The following is a 14,699-nucleotide window of genomic DNA, read 5'->3' on the forward strand; positions in this document are numbered from 1 at the left end:
TTCTTTCTTTCTTTCTTTTAAAGACATGGTCTCACTAAATATCTCTGGCTGGTGTAGAACTTGGTATATACCAGACTGGTCTCAAACGCAGAGATATACTTGCCTCTGCTTTATACATGTTTGGAAAAAAGGCATGTACTACCATGACCAGTCCTGCTCTGGAATTCATAATGGAGAGGGATATATATACTGGGTCATGCCCATTTCCTTTTCCTCAGAGCCCCAATAATTTAATACTTTATTTATTTGTTTGTTTTGTTTTTTGAGACAGGGTTTCTCTGTGTTATCTTGGCTGTCCTAGACTCACTTTGTAGACCAGGCTGGCCAGAAATTCACAGCAATCTGCCTGTCTCTGCCTGCTATGTGCTTGGATTAAAGGCGTGTGGCACCACGCTCGGATTTAATACTTTAAATTTACAGTTTTGACAGAAAATGACCACACTGTATTTCACAGAATCCTAGGCAAGAACCTGTCATTCCTACCTAGCTTTCTGCAGCACTGCATCATGGTCTACTAGTCTTACCTGAGTCTGGTTTAAAGTTTCAAAAGGATAGTACTCAAGGCCATTCAGAGTCCAGTTCATCTCTTGATAGGAACAGGCTAGATCTGTATTTGTGGAATAAAAAGATTCTGTAATGGTTTGCATGGTCTGAATTCACTTGGCCTTTAATACAATGTGAAAAAGACTGTGGCAATCCTAGGCTATGCAAGAGAGAGAAAAAAAAAAAGGTACAGAAACGAAGACCAGGAACTGAGAAGGCTGAGAAGGGAGCCATGGAGGGTTTACCACAAAAGGATAAGGGTGAGGGTTTGAGTAAGCAGTGTGCATGAACATTTACATGAAAGTCATATTGTAGGTTAACATTCATCATGAATTTTATATCAAACAGATTCTATATGCAAATAGGAGTATTTGACAGAGTTTAGCGAAAAAGCTATTTTAAAAGGCATGAGAAGGGTTCAGGGAAAGCAAAATACCTTACGGATAGAAGAGTGAAGCTAATTTACCACCCCAAAATCTAAGAACAAGAACATAGATTCTATAAAGAGGTCGTGTAGAAAGAAAGTTTTTCATAACATCTGGCTTTAAGATGATTTGACTTGGTCATTGCTTAAGGGAGAGACCCAACTACTCATGGGGTAATTCTACAAGTAGGAAGCAAGCAGAAAAAACTCTCCCAGATCTTTGGTTAATTGCAAGAAATCCATTTGGTAAAACTCACCGAATATTCAAGAGCTGAAGAAATATTACATTCTCATTCTGCATCAGTGTTGGAGTATTGTGTGGTACTGAAATAAGATGGAGAATAAATCTTGGGTGTGAAGATGTTAAGTAACTTATCCTGGTCATACAACAACCTGATAAAAAGAAAAATTACTCTTCAAATTCCAGAGGTCCAGTTCTTTATAAAAAAATGAATGTATTTATTTGAGGGTGGTGGTGATGGTGTATATTGTATATACATTCTATTTTTATTTCTTCTTGGCTTCCAATTACTATAGTTATTTTGATATCATAAAATCATGTCTGTGTTCTAGAGGGGTCTGAAAGAGAATGCTGGAGCCATTCTATTGATGTGATAAACCAAAGCAATGAAAGTCAGTCATGTTTTCAAAAATATTTATTGTGCCTGGCTTTATTTTGAGGTCTTTAATCCAGTGGGACTTGAGTTTTGTGCATGGTGATAAATATGGATCTACCTACATTTTTCTACATGTAGACATGCAGTGAGATCAGTACCATTTGTTGAAGCTGCTATCTTTTTTCCATTGTATGGATTTAGCTTCTTTGTGAAAAATTAAGTGTCCATAGTTTGGGGGGGTTATTTCTGGCTCTTGGATTTAATTCCATTGATCAACCAGCTTATATCTATGCCAGTATGATGCCATTTTAATTACTGTAGCTCTATAGTACAGCTTAAGATCAGGGATGTAGATTCCTCCAGAAGATCTTTTGTTGTACATGACTGTTTTTAGCTTTTTTAGTTTTTTTTTTCCATATGAAATTGAGAATTCATCTTTCAAGGTCTTTTTAAAGAATATGTAAGTATTTTGATAAGGATTTCATTGAATCTGTAACTTGCTTTCTCTAAAACAGCCATTTTTTTTTTACCATGTTGATTCTCCTGATCCATGAACATGGGAGATCTTTCCATCTTCTGATATCTTCTTCAGTTTCTCTCTTCAGAGACTTGAAGTTTTTTCTGGCTATTTTGATGGGTGTAGTTTCCCTAATTTCTTTCTCAGACCATTTTTAAGTTGTTTACAGGAGGGTTACTGACTTTTTTGAGTTGATTTTGTATTCACCCAATTTGCTGAAAGTGTCTATCACTTGTAGGAGTTGTATGGTGGAATTTTGGGGTCACGTATGTACACAACCATATCATCTGCAAATAGCAATAATTTGGCTTCCTCTTTTCTGATGTGGATCCCCTTGATCTCCTTTTGTTGTCTTATTGCTCTAGCTAGAAATTCAAGTACTATATTGAAGAGCTATGTAGAGAGTGAACAGCCTTTTCTAGTCCCTGATTTTAGTGTAATTTGTTTGAGTTTTTCTCCATTTAATTTGATGTTGGCTATTGACTTGCTGTATATAAGCTTTATTATGTATAGGTATGTACCTTGTATCCCTGATCTTTCCGAAACTTTAAACATGAATGGGTATTGGATTTTGTCAAATGCTTTTTTGCCATCTAAGGAGATGATCATGTGTTTTTTTTCTTTCAGTTTGTTTATATGGTGGATTACATTGATGGATTTCCATATATTGAACCATTCCTGCATGCTTGGAATGAATCCTACTTGGTCATGGTGACTGACATCTTTGATGTGTTCTTGGATTTGGTTTGTGAGCATTTTTTAGTAGTTTTGCACCAGTGTCATAAGAGAAATTGATCTGAAGTTCTCTTTCTTTGTTGGGTCTTTGTGAGGTTTAGGTATCAAGGTGACTGTGGCCTCACAGAATGAGTTTGGTAATGTTCCTTCCATTTCTATTTTGTGGAGTAGTTTGAATAGTATAGGTATTAGCTCTTCTTTGAAGGTCTGGTAGAATTCTGTGCTGAAACCATCTGGCATTGCGCTATTTTTTGATTGTGAGAATTTTGATGACTGCTTCTATTTCTGTAGGAGAAATAGGACTATTTAATTTGTTTACCTGATCTTAATTCAATTTTGGCAAGTGGAATCTATCAAGAAAATTGTCCATTTCCTTTTGATTTTTCGAATTTTGCGGCATATAAGCTCTTGAAGTAAGACCTAATGAATCTTTGGATTTCTTCAGTGTCTTTTGTTATGTTTCCCTTTTCATTTCTGATTTTGTTTATTTGGATAGTGTCTTTCTGCCTGTTAGTTAGTTTGGCTAAGGGTTTGTCTATATTGTTGATTTTATCAAAGGACCAGCTTTTGATTTTGTTGATTCTTTGAATTGTTCTCTGTGTTCCTAATTTATTGATTTCAGTCCTGTGTTTGATTATTTACAGCCATCTATTCATCTTGGTTATTTCTACTTCTTTTTCCCCCAGGGCTTCCAGATGTGAAATTAAGTTGCCTGTATGAGATGTTTCCAATCTCTTTATGAAGTCACTTAGTGCTATGAAATTTCCTCTTAGCACTGATTTTAATGTGTTCCATAAATCTGGATATGCTGTACCTTCATTTTCATTGAATTTCAGCAAGTTCCTAATTTCTTTCTTTATTTCTTCTCTGACCCAGTTATCATGTGTAGAGAACTGTTCACTTTCCAAGTGTGTGTAGGCCTTTGTTATTTCTGTTGTTGTTGAGGTCCATGGTGGTCTGATAGGATACAAGGTATTATTTCAATCTTCTTGTATCTGTTGAAGCTTTCTTTGTGACCTAAGATATGGTCAATTTTGGAGAAAGTTCTGTGAGGTGCTGAGAAAAGGGTATTTTCCTTTGTGTTTGGGTGAAAAGTTCTGTAGATATGATAGGTTCGTTTGATTCATGACATTGGTTAGTGTTATTATTTCTTGGTTCAGCTTCTGTTTCATTGACCTATCACTTGGTAAAAGGGGGAATGTTGAAGTCTCCACTATTAATATGTGGGGATCTATGTGTGGTTTAAGATTTAGTAATATTTCTTTTACAAATGTGGGTGCCCTTGTATTTTGGGCATAGATGTTCAGAACTGTGATGTCATCTTGGTTGAATTTTCCTTTGATGAATATGAAGTTTCCTTCCTCATCTCTTTTGATTAACTTTGAAAGTCTATTTTACTAAATATTAGCATATCTACTTCAACTTCCTTCTTGTTTTTGTTTTCTTGGAAGATCATTTTCAAGCTTTTTTCCCTGAGGTAATCTCTATTTTTGTGGCTGAGATGTGTTTCTTAAATGCAGCAGAAGGTTGAGTCTTGTTCATGCACCCATTCTGTTAGTCTGTGTCTTTTTATTGGTGAGTTGAGACCATTGATGTTGAGAGAGATTAATGACCAGTGACTGTTCATTGATTGTGATGTTGATTCTGCTAGTGTGTGTGTTTGTATGGTTTTTGTTTTGCAAAAGTGAATTTACCTTTTCCTTGTGTTCCCCTGGGTGTATTCAGCCTCTTTGGGTTGGAGTTTTCCTTCTAGTAACTTCTGTTGTGCTGGATTTCTAGATAGATACTGTTTCAATTTATTTTTTCATGGAATATCTTGTTTTCTCCATCCATAGTTATTGAGAGTTTCACAGAGTGTGGTAGTCTAGACTGGCACCTGTGGTCTCTTAGTTTTGCAAGGCCTCTGCCAAGGCCCTTCTGATTTTTATGAAAAGTCAGGTGTGATTCTGATAAGTTTGCCATTATATGTTACTTGTACTTTTTCCCTTGCTGCTTTTAATATTTTTTCTTTGTTCTGTTTATTTTGTGTTTTGATTATTTTTTGTTTGTTTGTTTGTTTTTTGAGACAGGGCTTCTCTGTGTAGCCTTGGCTGTCCTGGACTCACTTTGTAGACCAGGCTGGCTTCGAACTCAGAGAGCTCTACCTGTCTCTGCCTCCCGAGTGCTGGGATTAAAGGCATGCGCCACCACTGCCCGGCTTTTGTGTTTTGATTATTATGTGTTACGAGGATTTTCTTTTCTGGTATACTCTATTTGGTGTTCTGTAGGCCTCCTGTATGTTTATAGACATCTTTTTCTTTAAATTGGTAATTTTTTTTTGTGATTTTTGTTGAAAATATTGTCTGTCAGGAATTTTTTAGATTTAACTTTTTTTTGATGATTACATCAAAATCTTCCTTTGTATCTTCTACACCTGAGATTCTTTCCTCCATCTCTTGTATTCTGTTGGCGATGTTTACCCCTGCAGTTCCTGTTTTTTTCTAAGTTCTCTCTTTCCAAGTTTTCCTCAGTTTGTGATTTTATCATTGTTTCCATGTTCTTCAGATCTTGAACCATTTTATTGATTTCCTTCACCTGAATGTCTGCATTTTCCTGAATTTCATCCAGTGATTTCTTCATTTCCTCTCTACAAGCCTTTGTCCCAGCCTCTCTAAGTTCCTCAATCTCCTCAGCTATATCTTCCATTATTTGTCTATAGATTTTATTTGTTTCCTGTTATCCTCTTCATTTTGAAACATTTAAGGTTATTTTCTTGTCCCTCAATTGTGTTTGAGTTTCCAGGGCTGATTGCTTTGGGATAGCTGGGTTCTGGAGATGCCATATTATTTTTGTGTTTGTTGCTTGTGTTTTTATGCTGGCCTTTAGTCATCTTGATGCTTCTGGCACTAGGTGGTAGTTTATGGTGCTCTTCACTGGCATTGAGAGCAGCTCGTAGGTGAGTCACTATAGATTGAGACTCCTCACAGTGGAGATCAGGGAATGTTTCCGTGGATCAAGGGGGTGACCTGGGCTCCAATCTTGGGACTTTTCTGTGGATTGGCCACATGGCCTGAGGTAGGATCCACTTTTACACTATACTGTGGTGTCTCTTCTGGGCTCTTAGACCCAGACACTGTCTCCTTGTGGCCCACAGTTCCATCTGAATCACAGGACACAGGTTCTTCTTGGTGTCTGACATGTGGCTAGCTAGGCTTTGGAGCCTATGCCTGCATCTGCTTGGACCCAGGAACTCACCCTGGATTTGCCTGGTGATCTGAGGTCAGATCCACCCATTCAGCCCCAGACCCTGGTGTGCTGCAGCACACAGTTCAGCCTGAGTCAGAGTGCTGGTGCAGCATGCCTGCTGGCATGTGGCTAGGCTTTGGTGACTCTGCCCATGCCTACCTGAGCCCAGGAGCCTTTTCCATGAGCTGGCTTGGTCATGGGAAATTAGAGCCACCCATGCTCCACACCTTGAGTTCTCCCCTGGTCTATCAGTCCCAGATGCTGGTACTCTGCTCTCCACAGTTCAGGCTAAGACACAGTGTGGGTGCAGCACGCTAACCTGCCTCTAGCTGAGCTTTGGAGAACATGCCCACGCCCATCTGGTCCTGGGGGGCTTCTGTGTATTGTCGGGGTGATCCGAGGTCAGATACATCTGTGCTCCACATGCTGGGTTCTCCCCTGGACCAGCAGAGCCAGATACTGGTGCTCCACAGCCCACAATTCAGTCTGAGACAAGAGTCCAAGGTGTAGAGTGCAGATGCAGCTCACAGGGAGGTATGCATCCAAATTCTGGGGACTTGGCACGTGCTTGTGGAGAACCAGGGACTCCTCTGTGGACCAGATGGTTGACCCAAGGCCTAACCCACCTGTGCTCCACACAGTGTGGACCCCTCTCACCCAAGGTGCTCTAAGTTCTTGTGGTCTGTAGCTCCCAGCCAGGACTCTAGGCTCAATCCTGCTGATCAGACACAGTGCATGTTTGCGCCACCATCTTGGATCTCCCCCAAAAATCTTTGCAAAAATAATTTTTAAAAGAGTAATGAAGTTGCAAGAATCATTGTAGCTCTCTCTGTATATCATTAACTACATAGCTTCAGCAATTAACACAATATTGGAAAAGGGAATAGATATATAGATGAGTGAGACAGAGTAGAGAACATTGAAATACACCTACTAAATGTGCCCAACTGAGTTTTCTGCTTAACTTTCTTGACAGTATTGTTGAAATAAGTCAGGGACTCACACACATGTGGTCTTTCTACAATATCAGAATTAACAGAGTAGCAATACATTTATAAGCTATGATAGATTTGTTGGCAGCTATTTGCCAAGAAGTCTCACTTCCTTGATAGGCAGGTAGAAACAGATGCAGATTCTTTAGTATAATATTAATATTAACTGTTAAACATTATACATCAAAAGTCTCTATCATCTATCCATCTATCACCTGGTCCTGCATCTCAGAGAAATGAAAACTTATGGCTTTGTAAAGGTATGTAGTTGAATATTTTGTTTGTTTGTTTTCTTGTTTTTCGAGACACAGTTTCTCTGTACAGCCTTGGCTGTCCTGAACTGCCTTTGTAGACCAGGCTGGCCTCCAACTCATAGAGACCCACCATCCTCTGTCTCCCAAGTGCTGGGATTAAAGATGTGTGTCACTGTGCATGGCTACTTGAATATTATTATCAGAGAGGCACCTAAGTAATGGAATTGTTGAACAAACTAAGGTACATTCACAGCAATGAAAAGAGTGAATTACTAATATGTGAAACTTGGATGATGAGTATCATAATGATGGGGAGGCAACTTCATAAGGTAACAATCTGGTTAGCTTTATTTGTATAATTTTGAAAATGATAAAATTAAAATATAGATAATAGATTGGTAGTTTCCAGGGATGAGTGATTTTAAGAGTAGAGATTATGCTTACAAAGAAAGAAAATGAAAAAGATCTTTGAGTGATGCAATAATTCTACTGATTACAGTAGAATGTAATTCAATCGGTCTTTACTTTGTATGCAGGAATCCCAGGGTAACATGCCAGCAATGCAAAAACCAGGTGTGGTGGTGGTGGTGCTCTCAGTACTCCCAGAATTCAGTGAACAGAAGCAGGAGTGTCAGGAGTTCAAGGACATCATGACATCACACACACACACACACACACACACACACACACACACACACACACACACACACATTTTTTCAAGGCAACCCTAAGTTATATAAGACCCTGTCTCAAAACAAATAATTAAACAAATTAATGAATAAAACAAAAAGAAAGAATATAATATGCATAAGTGATCAAATGGCACACAGCTATATACATACAGTTTATACCATCATTAGCTTCCTGTGTTTGATATTGTACAATAGTTACATAAGTTATATTCATGGAAGAAAATGAAATTAAGAATGCACAAAGGTTCTCTGTATTACATTGTCAATTTCATATGAACTTATAATAATTGCAACACAATAGCTTTTTTTAAAAAAATAAAATGAACAGGGGGTTATTCAGTAAAATACTTGTCTAACTTGCAGAAAGCCTGGGTTTTATGCTCAATACTACATAAAATCATTGGTACACATCCATAGTCTAGCACTAGGGAAGTAAAGGCAGGGAGTTTACAAGTTCAGGGCCATTCACATCTACATGGTGAGTTTGAAGTACTGTCTAAAACAATAAAAACATAAATTAAAAAATACAGTAAATTTGCAATGGAGAAACCTATCAGAAATCTCTTTAACCACATAAATAAGGCTAACATTGGGTAGAGAGTATAGCACAGTAATAGAGTGGTGATTGCTTAGCATACTCAGGGACAAACTGCAGGAAAATTAAAGGAAAAATAGCATTACCAGTTAGCTACGTTCAGACCTTGAACCTCTATTTTCTATTACATTTTTTATTAATTTATTCATATTACATCTCGATTGTTAGCCCTTTCCCTGTTTCTTCCCATTTTTCCCTCCCTCCCACTTCCCTCCTTCTCCCCTCCCCTATGTATGTGACTAAGGGAGACCTCCTCCCCCTATATATGCTCTTAGAATATCGAGTCTCTTCTTGGTAACTTGCTATCCTTCCTCTGAGTGCTGCCAGGCCTCCCCATCCAGGGGACGTGGTCAGAAAAGGGGCACCAGAGTTCGTGTGAGAGTCAGATCTCACGCTCCACTCAATGGTGGAGAATATCATATTCGTAGGCTAGGTCTTGGTAGGGGTTCGAAGTTTACTGCCTATATTCTCCTTGGCTGGTGCCTTAGTTTGAGGAGGACCCCAGGACCCAGATCTGCCTGTCATAAAGTTCTTCTTGTAGGTTTCCAGGACCCTGTGGATCCTACTATTTCCCCATTCTTCCATGTTACTCTCGCCTAAAGTCTCAATAGGATGTCCTCTCCTCTGACCCACTTTCTTGGTAAGTAAAGTTTTTCATGGTACGTATCCTTTGGACTAGTGTTTTGATATAAGTGAGTATATACCATTTGTCTCTTTTTGCTTCTGGGTGAACTCACTCATTATGATAATTTCTAGATCAATCCATTTGTCCACAAATTTTGGGAATCCCTTGTTTTTAATACCTGAGTAGTATTCCATCGTGTAAATGTACCACAGTTTCTTAGTCCATTCTTCTACTGAGGGACACTTAGGCTGTTTCCATGTTCTGGTTATTATGTATAAAGCAGCTATGAACATGGTTGAGCATATGTCCCTGTTATGTGGTAGGGCATTTTCTGGGTATATTCCAAGGAGTGGGATAGCTGGGTCTTGAGGAAGCCTTACTCCCATTTTTCTGAGAAAGCTCCAGATACTATTTTGCATTCCCACCAGCAATGAAGGAGTGTTCCTCTCTCTCCACATCCTCGCCAACATGTGGTGTCATTTGAGTTTTTGATCTTAGCCATTCTGATGGGTGTAAGATGGAATCTCAGTGTCGTTTTGATTTGCATTTCTCTGATGACTAACGAGGACGAGCATTTAACCTCTATTATATTCTGATGATAAAGGCAGTTGACCTCTGTTTTTGTTCTCCAAAATATAAAAACCCAATCTAACCTTGAAGAAACAGAAACACCCAAGTTTGGGAAATGTTCTACATAGTAACTATCTATTAATCTTTAAAGTTATCAAAGTCATGAAAAAAAGAAAAATATTGGTAAATTGATGAAGATTAGAAACAAAAAAGATATGATAGCTCAATGCAACATAGTACTTTGAAATACATCATGGAACAGATTAAAGACAGCAAACTGCTGAGGTATATTATACAAATTAGCTAGGCTGGAGATATAGCTCAGTTGCAGAGCACTTGGATAACATGTATGAGGCCATGACTTTGGTCTCCAGCACCACAAAATTAAGATAATAAATAAACAAATTGTTTTTTATGTTCCACCTTACATTTTATTTTTTATTATTAAATATTTTTACATATGCATTTATATTATTACACATATATACAATAAACTACCTACAGCAAGAAGAACCATGATATAATCAGAGATTACATAAATGTTACATTCTTAGTGTTTTGGATATTTATATTTGGCAGCCTTGAAGAAAACATCTTTTCTATCTTGGTGCATCTAAAATTCTGAATGTAAATCAATATCTATCACATCTCATCATTATCAACTTAAAATGTCTATCTAGACCTAAAAACATCTTAACTCCTAAACAACTAAGCTTGAGGGTAAAACTAAACTATCTGGTCTTCAACCCCATCAGAGACTTGAGAAGGAATAATCTTGATTACCAGAGTACACTGGGAGAGCAGCTTAGTAGCTTTCTGGGAGTGCTGGTTAGTGGCTTTCCAAATGAGAAGATGACAGAGACAATTTTCTACCTGAATAGTCACACAAAACTCTCTAAAACATAGGAGCATCTTCTTCAGCCTTCTGGCCCAATATATCTGACAGACATAATTGTGAGGCAAGAAGTATTGAGGACTTGCTTACCCTGTCTTGGCAGAGTTTGGCCATCAACTCTGCCCACATCCAAGCTTGCCCTTTTTAGGCATAATTCTGTCTGTGGCAGAAATGAGGACATTTTGACCAGTGGCTTGTTTTCCACATTTGAAATCATCTCCATAAGGAGGTTCTTTGATGCTTATCATGTCTCATTGTGGATGAATCTTGAAAACAATAAAAACATCTTTAAATGCCATATTCTGTAGGTATCTGTGGTTTTTGAAGACCTTGCCTATTTTACCTTATCTTTCTATAGAATCATATCTATCAGTTGTACCTAAGATGTATTTCTTGTGATAAAAATAGACTAATCATTGATATGACCATGATTTGATCAAATAACAATTAACTTGTATAACTTATTTTTCCTAAACAGCTTGCAATAGCACTTTCAAGTTATTGGATGTAAACCCTGTATTATATTTGAGGTTTATGGGTACAATGCTTCATATTAGAGTAGAAATATCTATACTATATGTAAAGAATAATCTTACATTTGAATTATATACCACTGTATCTAAAATTAAACTTATTTTGCATCTATATACAAAATTCTATACCAGTGAATTAAAAAGCAGCCAGGGGAGGAGAGCGCCCTTTTCTGTGAACTAGGGGAGGAAGGGAGAGGGGACAAGGGAAGAGGATACAATCAGAATGTGAAGAATTTAAACTGCAAAACAAGCAGGTAACTTATATTGCTAATCCCACTATATGGGAGTAGCTCTGAGACTGGTTGAGACATGAATATCTAGGCATAGACAGTGTTTCTTGTTAGCTACAGAACCCATACGAATTATTATTAGATGTCATTCTTAGTATGGCATGAATGAAGATTTACAGATGTCTTTTTTTCTGCCTTTGTTTTTTTATTTTATTAGTTTATTCATATTACATCTCAATGGTTATCCCCTCCCTTGTATCCTCCTATTCCTCCCTCCCTCACATTTTCCCCTTACTCCCCCCCCCATGACTGTGACTGAGGGGGACCTCCTCCCCCTGTATATGCTCATAGGGTATCAAGTCTCTTCTTGGTAGCCTGCTATCCTTCCTCTGAGTGCCACCAGGTCTCCCCCTCCAGGGGATGTGGTCAAATATGAGGCACCAGAGTATGTGTGAAAGTCAGACCCCACTCTCCACTCAACTGTGGAGAATGTCCTGTCCATTGGCTAGATCTGGGTAGGGGTTTGAAGTTTACGACCTGTATTGTCCTTGGCTGGTGCCATAGTTTGAGCGGGACCCCTGGGCCCAAATCTGCCTATCATAATGTTCTTCTTGTAGGTTTCTAGGATCCTCTGGATCCTTTTATTTTGCTGTTCTCCCATGCTTCTCTCATCTATAGTCCCAATAGGATGTCCTCCCCTCTGTCCTAGTTTCCTGGTTAGTGAAGCCTTTCATGGGACATGCCCCTTGGGCTAGTATGCAGATATAAGTGAGTATATACCATTTGACTCTTTCTGCTTCTGGGTTAACTCACTCATTATGATCATTTCTAGTTCAATCCATTTATCCATAAATTTTGGGAATTCCTTGTTTTTAATAGCTGAGTAGTATTCCATAGTGTATATGTACCACAGTTTCTTTATCCACTCTTCTACTGAGGGACACTTAGGCTGTTTCCATGTTCTGGCTATTATGAATAAGGCTGCTATGAACATGGTTGAGCAAATTTTCTTGTTGTGTGCTGGAGCATCTTCTGGGTATATTCCAAGGAGTGGAATAGCTGGGTCTTGAGGAAGCCCTATTCCCATTTTTCTGAGATAGCACCAGATAGATTTCCAAAGTGGCTGTACTAGTTTGCATTCCCACCAGCAATGAAGGAGTGTTCCTCTCTCCCCACATCCTCGCCAGCATGTGGTGTCGCTTGAGTTTTTGATCTTAGCCATTCTCATGTGTTGTCACGTGAATGTTTGATCTTAGCCATTCTGATGGGTGTAAGATGGAATCTCAGAGTTGTTTAGGTTTGCATTTCCCTGATGACTAAGGAGGTTGAGCATTTCTCTAAGTGTTTCTCAGCCATTTTTTTCTGCTCATACAAAGAGCAGAACCCAGTCTTAATTGTTCTGTGCATTATACACGTCTTATTCATTTATAATTTTAGGACTGTATAATGCTTGTAAGAAATTATGTTTTCAGAAAAAAGAGAACCAGACATTGATGCTGGATCAGACCTGACAGGAATCATTCCTCTCAACATGCTGGACACTGACATCCAGTATCCCTCATGTTCCAGCACCAAGTGTTTCAGTTGCTGTTCCTCACCACAACATGACAGCTCCCACGACACCTCTGAAGAAAGCTTCCACTCCCAATTTGTCTAGCATTTCAACTGTCCCACAGAGGAAACTAATTCAGCTTGGAATTTCTCAACATTTAGAAACTGGACCACAAATGCTATTCCTAGCTTCCTAGTTTGTTTAACCATTTCCCGAATTTTATTTGGGCCCCTACAAAGGTATTATTCATACCAAATCATCTGGAAGAATCCTTAAGAAAATGATGCCCCATTTCTTTTAAAAGGGGTCGGTAGGTTTTTGGTTGTTTTCTTAGGCTATAGAAGGTTATTTTCAATGGCAATTGGTTGTAAGTTATTATTCATCTTATTTAGAGGGAAAACAAGGTTGGACTCAGGAATGTTTCTCTCTTCCTTTATCTCCCATTCTTAGGTTTGGGGATAGGGATGGAAAAGAAAGAAGGAGGAATATAGAAATATATAGGAAAGATAGAACAAAAAGTAGATTAGTGAATCTACTCCTCAGTTTAATGCCTCAATTGTCACTCAGAAAGTTGCTTTTAATTCACTGGTGTCGAATTTTGTATATAGATGCAAAATAAGTTTAATTTTAGATACAGTGGTATAGAATTCAAATGTAAGATTATTCTTTACACACATTATAGATATTTCTACTCTAATATGAGGTCTTGTACCCACACAACTAAATTATAATACAAGGTTTACTTCCAATATTTTGATAGTGCTATTGCAGGCTGTTTAGGAAAAATAAGTTATACAAGTTAATTGTTAGTTGATCAAATCATGGTCATATCAATCATTAGTCTATTTTTATCACAAGAATATACATCTTAGGTGTAACTGATAAATATGATTCTATAGAAAAATAAGGTAAAATAGATAAGCTCTTCTAAAACCTAAAATACCTCCAAAATATGGCATTTAATGATTTTTTTTTATTATTTTAAAGAATCACTGACAATGAGACTGGCAACACCCAGCCTACCTCAAAGAAGAAGATGAGCATCAAAGAACTTATGTTTGTCAGATATATCAGGCTAGAAGGCTGGTGATGTTGCTCCGATGTTATAGAGGGTTTTTGGTGACTGCTCAGGTAGCAAACTATCTCTGTCATGTTCTCATTTGGGAAGCTGCTAACTGGCACTTCCTGTATACTCTGGCAATCAATTTTATTCCCTCTCAAGTCTCTGATGGGGTTGAAGACCACACAGTTTAGTTTTACACTTAAGCTTAGCTGTTTAGGGGTTAAGATGTTTTTAGGTCTAGATAGGCGTTTTAAGTTGATAATGATGAGATATGATAGATATTGATTTACATTCAGAATTTTAGATGCCCCAAGATAGAAAAGATGTTTTCTTCAAGGCTGTCAAATACAAATAGCCAAAACACCAAGAATGCAATGTTTGTTGTGATAATAACATTTATATAATTCTGGATTGTGTCATGGTTCTTCTTGTTATAGGTAGTTTATTGTATATATGTGTAATAAAATAAATGTATATGTAAAAATTTTAAAAGTTTAATAAAAACTGTAAAAAAGAATGCTAGATGACGAAGTTGTTTTAGCTACCTACTATTTTTGTGATCTTTTGTAATTTTAAAATATTTCAAGATGAAATAAATTAGTAAGTGATCATTTCTAAACAAATGAACAAAAACATT

The sequence above is a fragment of the Acomys russatus genome, chromosome X, assembly GCF_903995435.1.
Source record: "Acomys russatus chromosome X, mAcoRus1.1, whole genome shotgun sequence".
Taxonomy (NCBI): Eukaryota; Metazoa; Chordata; class Mammalia; order Rodentia; family Muridae; genus Acomys; species Acomys russatus.